This window comes from Dermacentor albipictus, chromosome 3 (genome assembly GCF_038994185.2).
Source record: "Dermacentor albipictus isolate Rhodes 1998 colony chromosome 3, USDA_Dalb.pri_finalv2, whole genome shotgun sequence".
NCBI classification, from domain to species: domain Eukaryota; kingdom Metazoa; phylum Arthropoda; class Arachnida; order Ixodida; family Ixodidae; genus Dermacentor; species Dermacentor albipictus.
In genome coordinates, this window is record NC_091823.1 from 153,467,001 (window position 1) to 153,481,019 (window position 14,019).

The following is a 14,019-nucleotide window of genomic DNA, read 5'->3' on the forward strand; positions in this document are numbered from 1 at the left end:
TCAATGTTTTGGGGGGGGGGGAGGGGCGGGGTGCCCGACTTCGGTACGTGTCTGATCGGTAGCAAATGTCGCAGCTGGTTTAGCGCACCTACAGCACGATCAATATTGTTCCTGAGAACCACCACATGTGGTGACCAAGAAATATTTTCATGGAATGTTATTCGAAAAATTTCGCGGTTGGTGCTTGTTTGATACTGACTTTTTGAAATTGAAGTTCTGTATGAGGATGGTCTATTGTTCCTTTCCGTTTAAATACTAGATACTTAGTTTTATTTATGCTTATATGGAGTTTTTTGCATTCAACCAAAAACTTGTTTTCGTTTACTACACGTTAGTCTGCCTAAGGCATTGTATTTCTCTTCCTCAGAAGAACACATTAGTATCATTCGCGTATACTACTATATCGGAACAGTCTTGAATATATACAATGACATTAATGCACACTAATGATTACGCAGATCCTATGATGGATCCTTGCTGCACTCCGTACTTAATATGCTGAAATTCGGAGCCATCTCCGTTCATTATTGTGTAATGTGTTCTTGAGATGTTGGCTACTTGCTAGTAGGTACGCAAGCACCAGCGATTGCAGTGGAATCTGCAGCGAGACTTGCTCTAAAGAATTACGACCGAAACAATCATCGACGATTATGTAAGCCGATGGGAAGCGTTCCTCCCGTGAGTGTTGCGGAAAGGTTTAACGAACTCACCCCCCTCAGAAGGAAACGCTTGCACAAGCACCGCCACATATGCGTGGGCTGCAACACTCTCACGACGTACTATCGGAAACAGAGGAGGTCGTAGACGCTACACGCCAGCCAAATTCGTCTCCGACAAAGTGCTTTCGAAAGTGCGCGTCTGGACGCCTCAAGTGGTAGTCTTCTAATCGGCAGCGCTTGATCTCGGCGGCCTTTTCAGTGGTCGTTTGGTTGGCGTGCCGCTGTTCTTCGGCCGTGCATTGCTCCTGTTCTTGCTCGCGCTAAATTGCCACGCGTATATGGTCGATCCGTCGCTTCGCTTTGTGATTAGCCTTTAGGAGCGCCTCGCATACCTCTGTAGACGCTACAGTCTTTCGAATCTTCTTCGCAACCAACTATATTCATAGCTATTGCGTTTTGAGTGCCATTTGATTTTGTGGGCAACTGTTCGGCCACTAAAGAGTTTGCACTTCCTGCTTATGTGTTATTCTCTATCGTTACAAATTGATAATATAAGCATCATAATTAGTTACTTACTAACTTTCAAAATTTATGGATACAATAAACGATGGGTTGCTTCAGGCACCATCGACTGCCCGTCAATGTAGATTCGTGGAAAGGCCGCGGCCTAGCATAACGAGGGTGCACCTAAAGCTGACTGGTCTCGCTACGTTGTGCTCGTAGTGGTGCAGGCATGACGAGTGCTTTTCATGTCGACACCAGGAATGTTCTCTGGGGGAATTGTTACGGGGCGGTCAAAGCAAGCGCGCGAGCTTGCGATCCGCGGGCCGCTGGTACCAAGGTGGATCGGTGTCCAGAAGGGTCGTTTCCTGGTCGAGTTCAAGTGGCACAGCTGTAAGAAAATTGCGTAATCGCATAGAGTTAATTGTTGGAAATCGCAGAGTGGAAATTTTTGAAAGACTGGTTGAGCTAATCAAGCTTTCGTGATTTCCTGAGGACCCTTTGTCCTATAATTTTTCAAGCCTTTGGCGTCCCCTTCCTTATGGATTAGGATTATGTGAGCGTTCTTCCAAGATTCCTGTACGCTCGAGGTCATGAGGCATTGCGTATACAGGGTGGCCAGTTTCTCTAGAACAATCTGCCCACCATCCTTCATTAAATCTGCTGTTATGTGATCCTCCCCAGCTGCCTTCCCCCTTTGCATATCTCCAAAGGCTTTCTTTACTTCTTCCGGCGTTACCTGTGCGATTTCGAATTCCTGTAGACTATTTTCTCTTCCATTGTTGTCGTGGGTGCCACTGGTACTGTATAAATTTCTATAGAACTCCTCAGCCACTTGAACTATCTTATCCATATTAGTAATAACATTGCCGGCTTTGTCTCTTAACGCATACACCTGATTCTTGCCAATTCCTACTTTCTTCTTCACTGTTTTTACGCTTCCTCTGTTCCTGAGAGCATGTTCAATTCTATCCATATTATACTTCCTTATGTCAGCTGTCTTACGCTTGTTGATTACCTTTGAAAGTTCTGCCAGTTCTATTCTAGCTGTAGCGTTAGAGGCTTTCATTCATTGGCGTTTCTTGATCAGATCTTTCGTCTCCTGCGATAGTTTACTGGTATCCTGCCTAACGGAGTTACCACCGACTTCCATTGCACACTCCTCAATGATGCCCACAAGATTGTCGTTCATTGCTTCAACACTAAGGTCCTCTTCCTTAGTTAAAGCGGAATACCTGTTATGTAGCTTGATTTGGAATTCCTCTATTTTTCCTCTTACCGCTAACTCATTGATCGGCTTCTTATTTACCAGTTTCTTCCGTTCCCTCCTAAGGTCTAGGCTAATTCGAGTTCTTACCATCCTGTGGTCACTGCAGCGCACCTAGCCGAGCACGTCCACATCTTGTATGATGCCAGGGTTAGCGCAGAGTATGAAGTCTATGTCATTTCTAGTCTCGCCGTTCGGGCTCCTCCGCGTCCACTTTCGGCTGTCCCGCTTGCGGAAGAAGGTATTCATTATCCGCGTATTATTCTTCCCTTTCGTGTCGCGAAAGGGTTCTGCAGAAGTTAAGCGCGGACGCGAGGCATTGGGAGTGAGACAGCAATCCAAAGATGGAGCCGATTGCCAGCATTCCATATGTTCATGGTGTGTCCCATCGTATAAAAACGTTGTGTGCAAGGTATGGGTGTAACTTGGTCTTTTCCGCTAGCAAGCTTGGCAAGCAATGCGCGGCTCATGATGGGCAAATCATTCATGGGTACATCATGAAGCACCGTGAAATATTTGTCTAGCGCTGCACACGGGATGTATATCAAGTCCCTTTATCGTGCAGGAAATGCAAACTGGTCGCTGGCTTAACAGATTAATGGACCACAAAGCTTGTTTGAGATTGGAGCCATGTCCAAACTCATTGTAACATTGCATGGAACGCGCCTGCGCACCGCTGTTTTGTGAAACCAGGGTACCTTCGAGTTATGAGCCGTCGGTGACGCTTGCGGCCAGATTGGAAAAGTTTCTTTCTTAAAATACAAATAAGTTCTTCAAGTTCAGGCTTGTTTATTGAATAGTTTTTGGTCAAGTTGACCACTGAAGCCTCTCGGTGAAGGCTACCATGGACCCTGCAAAAAATCCCAAGCATTCCAATGTTTATTTTTGGAATATGGTTTGGGATCCGTTTTGTGCCATTTGCCTTTTAAGTGTCATAATGCAATGCCATGTATTCAGTCAGTGATATGTTCCGTTTCACTATAATAAAACGACTCCTCACTTGCCTGTCGAGCCCTATAGAGCAAGTATTCAGTCAGAGGTTAGCCCGGCGACGACGTGCAGGTACCTTGCTGTCTGCGAGTTGATGCGCCGGAGTTGAAAACGGGCTACTACTTGTACAAACCAAACTCCAGGATTCTTCTGCCAAAAGGTGGGAAGCTGAAGCTCTGCAGCGATGACAGGAGAAGTAATCGTGTCGTGGCATCTTCTCTGTCATTAGGAGTAGGAGCAGCGTCGTTCACGGCAGTGTACGAAGAAAACTTGTTGGGCCCGGCGCTCGGTTTAGCAGAGCAAGTAACTAATACACGTTTTGACATGTTTAGAATGAAGAGTATACATGCTTTATTCCACAGTAAAATAGGTTTACCGAGTGGCAGTGGTGGCGCCTCTGTCGGGCAGCCACCTCAAAAGTAAAGGAATACGTTGTATAGGATCGAAACGTTTTTTTTTTTTTCACGTCCGTCAGATCAGCAGTGCACCTGGAACTCCTTTGTGCATTGTAGTCTTACGTATAGTTTTTTTTTGTCTTGGTAACGTTCTTGTTGGCGTCGATCAGAGCTAAAACACCGGACTTCTAACTTGAAGATCGCAAGTTCGAATCCTCGTTTAGTCCACTACATTTTCAAGCTTGAGGTGGCTTGTGACAGCGGCTAGAAAAGAAGAAAATAAATTTAAATGAAAAGAATGGGCCGCAAGTTTCGGTTGTGGTGGCCTCAGGTGGCGGCTCGAAGTCCATGGGCTCTGGCGGAATCTCCGGCTGGCCGAAGGGCCCAGAACCGTCTTCCAGCTTAGAAATTCTGAGGGCAGCCTCACTGCGGCCGCCGCACCGACGGCGATCCCCGGTGGCCCCAGCTGCCGCGGCGGCGTCAGGAAGGAGCGAGCTCGAGTCTTCCTGTATTCTGGTAAGATCCCCCGTTATGGATGCGTCCCGAACGGTAGCGATTTCAGTACCGTTGATGCCGGCGCATTCCCAGAGCATGTGTCACAGGCTTGCTCTGTCCGCACGCCTTACACGCATCAGTCGGGTACAAGCCTGCGTTACAGTTGTGTAAGAAGGCCGGGCTAGGATAAGTGTGTGTTTGCAGTAAGCGTAAGGTTACGACTTCGTACCTATTTCATATAACGAGCGATGCCAGGAATTTGCGTCTTGCGAGTCTGTAGTGCTGTGTGAACGGCGAACAAAGAAATATTGCCGAGAGTCAGGGGGGCCAGGGTGCAGCAGAATTAGGAAGGCCAACTAAGCTTTAAAAATACATTCCCTCACCAGAATAGCAATTAGCCTCTCTTGTGCAGCATTCGGCGGCTGTTTTCCTCATGACTCCTGCTATTAAGCTATGGCACTCTGTCCCCAACGGCTGCGGAGCACCTGACCAAGGCCGCGATCAGGCCTGCGATGCGCAGATGGGGTTAATAATCTAATATCCGGACAGGCGACCACTAGAAACTGAACCTGGCAATCTTTAACACGCTAACCCTCTCGAGCGAAGTTAGCTGAGCAAGACTCAGCTAATTAACAGGCATTGGCTCGGGTAGAGATACGGTAGAGATACGATTCATGCGGGTAGAGATACGAGTTAATAAAAAATTCACTGATGGTTACGATACTCCCTAATGCAAAATTTTGCCGCACCTCTATAGCGTATTCTTTTCGAGATATCTTGGCTGGCGTGTACAATCTGGTTTTTTGCGCCGTGTTGCGAACAGAGTGAAGTGTGGCGCGACCGCCTCGGTAATCGTGAGATCGTGAGAGGCAGCGCGTCGGTGACGCGTGGGCGATTCGCAGCAGCCCTGCAGACAGACTTCCCATCATGCAGTGCTTTGTTTTCTAGTACGGTATAGGTGGACGCGTTCACCGAATGTCTTATCGGTGGCGTCATCGATCAACAGACGCGCGCTACTCTGGCGTGTTATTGTAGCCGTTGTCGTCGGAGAGCCCGTTTTGCGTGGCACTGCGTGTTTCTTCTCACGCTTTCGATATGCCCTCCTCCTTCGCTTCCCGCCTCATAGTGCCGCTGCCTCCTGCTCCATTATTCTCCACGCGCACTCTTCAATAAAGCCATCTTTCCTCTCCAGCTGCTCTCCGCGTTCGCCCCTTCATTTTTTGCTGTGCTTGATTGCTCGGCTACACCGATGAGGCGTAGGGTCGCCGACGCTCCACGCAGGAACGGGTGCCTAGGAACTCTGCTCTAAAATGTGCTTGCTATTTACAGGCTAGCTTGAGAACAACCAGTGTAGCCTAGTAGCAGAGCGTGTTCTTATTTCTTCCACGGATTATCGTCGCATTCGTGCGGCTTCCGGCTCGTAGCACATGGACGTAACAGCATTTGGCGATAGCGCCGACCCTGCGCCGGCTAGAACTTGGTAAAATGGTACGGCTTGACGCGGCCAACGCGGATGACGTCGGATGAAAGGGACAATATGGCAGCACGGAGTAGGAGTGACGTCGTTGACTTGCAGGAGGACGCGCTAGGGACTCGGGTTAGGGAAAGCAGCTTCACTAATAGGCCCACATGCCATGAAAGAATTCATAGAAGAACGCGGTCGCACACACTGAAGTCGACGTCTCAATGGCGGTAGTCAAAAGCGGACTTTTACCCTGCATGCGCCACAGAGGCGAAGGCGGGAAACATGGCGCGCCCTTACTGGCGTGGCCATAGCACCACCAGCGTACTTAAACGAGAAATCGACAAGGGTTGGAAAGAGCGTCTCATGAGGCAACGTTGGCCCGCGTCGAAATCGGAGATAGAAGGGGTAGCAGCGAGCGGTATAAAGGCGCGAATGATTGTACCCTAACGTGAATAAAGGAGGGGCAACGTCCAAGTAACGATGGCTGGAACAAACGTAAATGGAAAGCATGTCGGCAATTGTCCGACAAAGGCGCTCAATATTGACACGTGTACCTATTTATCTTTCTTGGGTGACCAGGTTTCACCGACTAACAAATGCTATCGCTCAGCGCAGGACGCGCCTACATGTATTGGAAATGTCTAGAATGTTATTGACGTTTGAATCCGCTGCCAGCTATCGCCGAACCTTGTTTATTCTCATTGCATGTATGCGAGACGCGAATGGTCTAGAACTTTGTGGAAGGCATGCGGGTCCCAGCGATTACTCTGGAACGTTCGATGACCTATGTCTAAAAGCCAACGCGCTTGACCTGCTGATCAGATTTTGACGATCGCCGACTGTGTTCGCCATTGTCACCGTTCTTTAAGTATAGCCTGTTTTTGTGGGCACAGGTTCGTCCAATAAAAGTTAGTTTCGTCTTTCACAGTATTACTACTGTGTTCTTTGTATGGTCACTACCACGTGACATCAGGTGGAGGTGCTTTACGTTCATGTACCGAACGCCCCCGACAAGTTGTGATCCAAGGCCGGACCGTAAAGACAACACCAACGTGGTCCCGGAACATCGAGCAAGCCGCTGGCTACAGCACCTGCCCCCGGGACACGGAATTCTACCAGAGACGACCAAGAAGATCGTGGCCAACACAGCCCCAAAAGCAAAGCAACCGCAGCGGCTCCAATAGTTCTGCAGCAGCCGAGGTAGACATCGGCATTCCGCGGTTCCACATTTGAGGACCCACAAAGCTGGCTGGAGACGTATGAGCGGGTCGCAAGGATTAACAGCTGGAACAGCGATGACAAGCTTCGACATGTCTATTTCGCATTGGAAGACGCCGCCAACACGTGTTTCTGCAATTGAGAAGCCACCTTAGGGTAGTGGGACCTGTCTAAAGCGGCTTCCTCCAAACGTTTAGAAGCGTCGTGCGTGGAAAGCGAGCCCAAACTCTACTAGAAACGAGAGTACAACTACCCAATGAGACAATAACGATCTTCATGGATAAGATGGCCCGTCTTTTCCGGAACGCCGACACGGAAATGTCGGAGGAGAAAAAAGTCCGCTTCCTGATGCGGGGCCTTAAGCAAGAACTTTTCGCCGGACTGGTTCGGAACCCACCCAAGACCGTACCTGAGTTTTCCACAGAGGCATCGAAGATTGAGGAAGATTGAGTAAGCTCTGGAAATGCGCACTCGGCAGTATAGCCGACAAGTGCTCACGCCGCAGTGCGCCATCCAAGGAGTGGGTTCCAACGACGTTCAAGAGTCCATCAATGCCATTGTGCGCGAAGAACTGCGCAATGTCTTGCCTTTGCCGCAACCTCAAGTGGACTCGTTTGCCGACATCGTGAAAGAGAAGGTTCAGGGATCGCTTGGAGTTCCTCAGGTGCAACTACAATTACCGCAGACCCACCCGGAAGCGATGACCTACGCCGCTCTCCCATCGTCAAGATCCCCCTCCGCGACCGCGCCAGGGCCCTGTGATGCCGGAAGTCCGTCGTCCACAACCGCTGCCGCCAGCACGCCTGCATGTCGCCCAGCGCAGCTACGCGAGGAAGACGGAAATTTGGCGCGCCCCCGAGGAGTGCCCGCTCTGTTATCACTGTGGGGAAGCCGGACATATCTACCGCCGATGCCCATACCACGAAATGGGACTACGAGTGTTCGCCGCGAATGCTCCGCGCCCGCAGCAAGGTGGACGTCTTTGCGGTATTGCCTACTACCTCGTCGCTACTCAATTGAGCTCCCGAAAACCGCCCCGTTCACCATCACCAGGCCGCTACCTGCTGCCGCAGCGCCGTCCATACACTGGCCTAGCCGGTGGCCGCTCTGAGAGCCCATATCTGGAAAACTAAAAGCAGCAACCGATGCAGGTACGGTTACTGTTCGTGGAACTGACGAAGATCCTCCGCCGCCGACGAGGACACCCAAAAGACTATCTCGACGACATAACAACGACACGCCGCCGACCCGACGAAGTCTAGAAGCAAAGAATACGCCTACTAAAGACGACCTGACGACGCCACCTACCAGCCACAGGTCAGCGCGACGCAACCGTGATCCGACGCCAAGACCCAACTGTAACGCAAGACAAAGAACCACCGACCTCGACATGTTTTCGACGGCCACGCAGTCACCGCCTCAGTGGACACAGGAGCCGATTACTCCGTCATGAGTGGACACATCGCCGCCTACTTAAAGCAAGTTAGGAGTGCATGGGAAAGCCCTCGAATTCGGCCCGCTCGAGGACACCTCATTACGCCGGCTAGAATCAGCACGGCAGGAATTACCGTTCATCAGGGGACTTACTCTGCCACCCTCGTTATCCTCCAACAGTGTTGACGAGATGTCACACTCGGCATGGACTTCCTAAACCAACACGGCGCAGTCATCGACCTGAAGTCGAAATAGATAACGTGGTCGGAAGATAAAGCGGTTCTACCGGAGAGCTCTCGTGGTGGCCACGCCTGTGCTCGAAGATCCAGTGATCATCCCACTGTGCTCCAACATTGTTATTTCCGTCAGCACCGAAACACCCGCTGACGTAGAAAAGGCGTCATCGAGGATAACCAACGGCTACTACTGCACAGTGAAATTTGTGTCGAGTGAGGGATCGCTGGACTGCACGGAGGAAAAACGAAGGTGTTACTGACAAACTTTAGGCGGGAGTTCAAGCGCGTCAACAACGGCGCGACATTCCCGTGCATCGAGGAAATTGTGGAAACGAGCAATGCGTTTGTCCTCACGCATTCTGTCGCATCTACCCTGACGACCATATTTTCCGAATGAGACTTCGACATAAATGCAAGTCTCCCCATGAGTAAGCAGCGACAGCTCAGAAATCTTCTCCGGCGACACAAAATAGCGTTTTTCGGCGTCATTGAGGATTACACAAACACCAGTCGCGAAGCATCGCATAATAACTGCAGAGTGTGCTCGACCACACCGCCAGAGCCCTTACCCAGTTTCGACGCGAGAACGTGACGCTATTCGGCAACAAGTAGACGAAATGCTGCGCGACGACATCATGCAGCCGTCGAAGAGCCAGTGGTCCTCTCCTGTAGCCTTGGTGAAGAAAAAATAGGGAACCCTATTTTTCTGCGCCGATCATCGCCGACTTAACAAGATAACGAAGAAGGACGTATACCCCTTCCACTGATAGACGACGCATTGGATCGGCTCTGCAACGCTAAATACTTCGCATCGATGGACTTCAAGTCTGGCTACTGGCAAATAGAAGTTGAGAGAGACCGCGATAAGACTGCCTTCATCATGCTAGTTGGCCTCTAAGCGTTCAAGATCATGCCAGTCCGACCGTGCTCGGCACCTGAAAGTTCCACCGCGGCATGGACATGGTATTAGCCGGACTGAAGTAGCACTCGCGTCTTGTTTACTTGGATGGCGTCGATTTCTTCACCGGAAATGTCGACGATCACCTTAGGCGGCATGCGACAGTATAAGAGGCCATCAAGTCATCAGGGCTCACTCTGAAGCCCGAAAAGTGCCGCTTCGCTTACAATGAGCTGCTGTGCCTAGGCAACGTCACCAGATATCTGGAGTCCGCTCCGACCCACAGAAGATAGCTGCCAACGCAATGTTCCCACAACCCATCGACAAGAAGGCAGTGCGTAGATTTCTTGGCATGTGTCGACTATAGGCACTTCGTCAAGGACTTTTCACGCATTGCGGAGCCACTAACACATATAACCAAATGCGATGTCGAGTGCAAATGGGAAACCCAGCAGGCCGACGCATTTCAAGAACTGAAACGACGCATGAAGTCACCTCCCGTACTTGCACATTTCGAAGAGGACGCCGATACCGTAATCCATACTGACGCCAGTAGCCTAGGCATCGGTGTCATTCTAGTCCAGAGAAACAGACGGACTTGAACGGGTGATATCTCATGCAAAGCGGTAGTTCTCAAAAAGCGGAAGACAATTATTCTACGATTGAAAAGGAATGTCTCGCCATCATTTGGGCTACAGCAAAATTCCACCCATACCTATATGGCAGGTGATTCAAAGTCGTGAGCGACCATCACGCGTTGTGTTGGCTACCTAACATAAATGACCCTTCAGGACGGCTGGCGCGGTGGAGCCTCAGACTGCAAGGATATGACGTCACGGTAATCTACAAGTCCGGACTAAAAGAGCATGACGCTGACTGCCCATCACGAGCCCCCATCGATCCCCCGCCGAAAGACGACGAGGATGATGAAGCCTTCCTTGGAATAAAAGGCGCGGAAGACTTCACTAAACCGCAACGAGCAGACCCGGAGCTAAAATGCCTCGTCGAGTATTTGGAAGTTAAAGCGCGGATTGTCTTCATTCACGCTACAAAGGAACCTGCTTGTGAAGAAGAACTACTCACCAGTCCGTGCCTACTACCTTCTTGTTGTTACGTTAGCGCTGCGTCCAGAAGTATTGCACGCCCTAAATAAGGATCCAGCCATTGGGCATCTCGGAGTCTCCCGGATGCTGTCGAGGATGCAGGAAAGGTATCATTGGCCGCGTCTGATCGTTGACGTCACCCGTTACGTCAAGAAATGCCAAGACTCTCAGCGGCGAAAGACACCGCCGAAAAGGCAAGCAGGATTACTACAGCCGATCGAACCTCCTTGCCAACCGTTTCAGCAGATCGCGATAGATTTGTCGGGACCGTTTCCCTAATCAACATCCGGAAATAAGTGGATCATCATGGCGACGGACTATCTCAGCCGCTTCTCTGAAACTAAAACTCCAGAGAAAGGCAGCGCCGCCCATGTGGCGAAATTTTTCGTCGAGAACACCCTGCTGCGACATGGTACCCCAGAAGTCCTCATCACCTACAGAGGAACGGCCTTTACAGCAGAGCTCACCCAGGCCATTCTGCAATACAGCCAGGCAAGCCACTGGAGGACAGCTGCCTACCACCCGCAGACGAATGCTCTCATCGAGCGCCTGAACAAGACACTCGCCAACTTGCTAGCAAGGTACGTGGAGGTGTAGCACAAGACGTGGTACGCGGTGCCGCCATATGTAACATTTGCTCATAACACGGTGGTGGAAGAAACACAGATCACAAGGTTCAAGATGCTTTACGGAAGAGACCCGACGACGACGCTCGACGCCATGCTGCCGCACGTCACGAACGAAGAGAATCTTGAAGTCGCCACCTATCTCCGGCGAGCCAAAGAAGCCCGACAGCTCGCCCAACTACAGTTCAAGAACCAGCAGCGTACCGACAGCCGACGCTACAGCCTCTGACGACGCTACGTCCAGTACCAGCGTGCACACCGTTTTTCAATTTGCACGCCAATACGTTGACGAGCACTCAGTCAGAAAATCTTGCGACGCTATTTCGGACCATACAAGATCACCCGACGTGTTCGGGAACTGGACTATGAGGTGGTGCCAGACGGGATTTCGCATACACAGCGGCGCCGCGGTCGATCATAAGTTGTCCACGTGGTGCGGCTGAAGCCCTATTACGCACGCTGACGAACTTCCTTGGTTAGCTGTTTCTTTGCTGCGGGTGTTCTTGTTTATTACTTTTGTTTGTTTGCAGCATCGTGTCGATGCTTTTTAAAAAGGGGGTATTCACACGTGTACATGTTTATCCTTATCGGGTGACCCCGTTTCACCGCCTAACATATGTTATCGCTCAGCGCATGACGCACCTACATGTATCGGAAATTTCTATTATTTCATCGATGCATCTATCCGCTGTCGTCGCCGAGCCTTGTGTTACCTGATTGCACGTATACGCGATGCGAACGGTGTAGAACTTTGTGGAAGGCACGCGTGTTTCAGCGGTTACTCTGGAGCATTCGACGACTGATGTGTAAAAGCCGACGCGCTTGACCCGCTGATAAGATTTTGACGATTGCAGACTGTGTTCGCCATTGTCGCCGTTTTTTAAGTGTAGCCTGTTTTTGTGGGCCCAGGTTCGCCCAATAAAAGTTAGTTTTCTCTTTCAGAGTATTGCTACTGCGATCTTTATACGTCACTACCACATGGCAATATGTCTGTTCTTTTAGGTATGGTACACGGTTGTAAGTTTGTGCTTAGTGAACATAAGCGAACCAAATTTTCGGTAACCCTACATAAAAACTATGGAGCCCGGTCTGCGAAAACTTCTCGACGAGATCCGTGAAGTAAATTGACGTGTTACAGCAGGATGTTAGTCACGTCTGTAGCGCAACTGAACTGGGTAGCTCGTGTGATGGCGCAACGGGTAGAATAATTGGTAGCGGCAGCAATCTTCTTATATACTGTACCTCAGGTGGAAAAAGGGCCGCGGAAGCCTAAGCCATCTCAATTAAATGGTTCGGCAGGTATTATCAACTGGCTTGAGGAATGCAGCAGCAAACAAAGCTGGTTTTTACGACGTTAGCTTGCCTTTCAGGCAGCGACATAACGTCGTGCGGACCGGTAGAGCTCAGGTCAGGAAAAATACCTTCGGACCAGAAGTCAGCAGAATGGGCATTGCACTCCAGCGCTTCAGTCCCTATAACGGTGAATTAGGGCTTCTTCGTTTGGGAAGTCGACTGCCATTCTGCGACTTCCGGGAAGTTCCAAGCACCGTATTCATTTTGCTTCCTGCTTCCGACATGGTCAAAGTTGCTGGTGAATAAAGAATGTCAACGACTTTGACACGCTGGCCTCAGTTTCCCTTTGGCTGAAATTAGAGAAAGCTTTTGGGTACTGAAGGGAAGGCAGGTCGTAAAGAAAGGAATTCGCAAATGCACAGTCTGTCAGGAATATTCCCACAAAAATATTCGGCGGCCTTCCTGCCTCTAACAGCGGACAGTGTTTCGCTGTCTCCTGAATGAACCAAATAAGCAGTATTATTTACTCATCTTCACGTGTTAAGTCATGACACGGTTTCATCTGGAGCTCAATTGTCGTCAGTCACGACAAATTGCTACCAACATTTAAACGACTTGCGACACGCTGCAGAATGCGTAAGATTGTATATTTTTACGACTCCAAGACATTCAAAAAGGCATAAAGGGAGATTCAGCGTCTTTATGAGTTAATAAAATCATACAAAGTACAATCTTGTTTCGGAAGTCGCCTGATTATTTGGAAATATATGGTAATACATGAGGGGAGGGTTTTAGGAACGACTCCTTAATTACGTAGCTTACATTGAGGAAAACGTTGGGAAATCATTTATTTGACTATGAAGAACTTTCGACCACCCTCATTCAAGTTGAAGTGGTGATAAATTGACGACCGATAACATATGTCTGTGGAGAAAGCCCTGAACCAACTTCGCTTGCGCCAAGTCATTTCCTTAGAGGTCAAACAAAGGTTGACTATGAATCTTCCAGACTTATCAAGCACAGCATGGAAAGGGACAGCGTCGACGCTGGAAACGCTTCGACGAAGATAGAAATACAGAAAACCTAGGTTAAACAATCTATACAACGGGTGGCGACGAGAGTACCAACACAGGCTTCGTTCAGCTCACGGTAATGAACCTGGACACTCAGAATCAGAGAGGATTGGGGACGTTGCACTGATAAAGGAATTAAACTTGCCAAGAGAAATGCGGAACATGTGACAACTGACAGAAGTATTTCCGGGCAGCGACGCGCAAAGTTCCCTCATTTAGAGTGCGCACTTCAAGTGGCCTCACGTCGTGAAGACCGGTAAAGATGCTGTACCACCTAGAAGTAAATGGACAAGCTCCGATACTTGAGAAATAAAAAAATCATCTTGACGAGAAGAACAAGCACGCAAATGGTTCTGCCGGGAACTG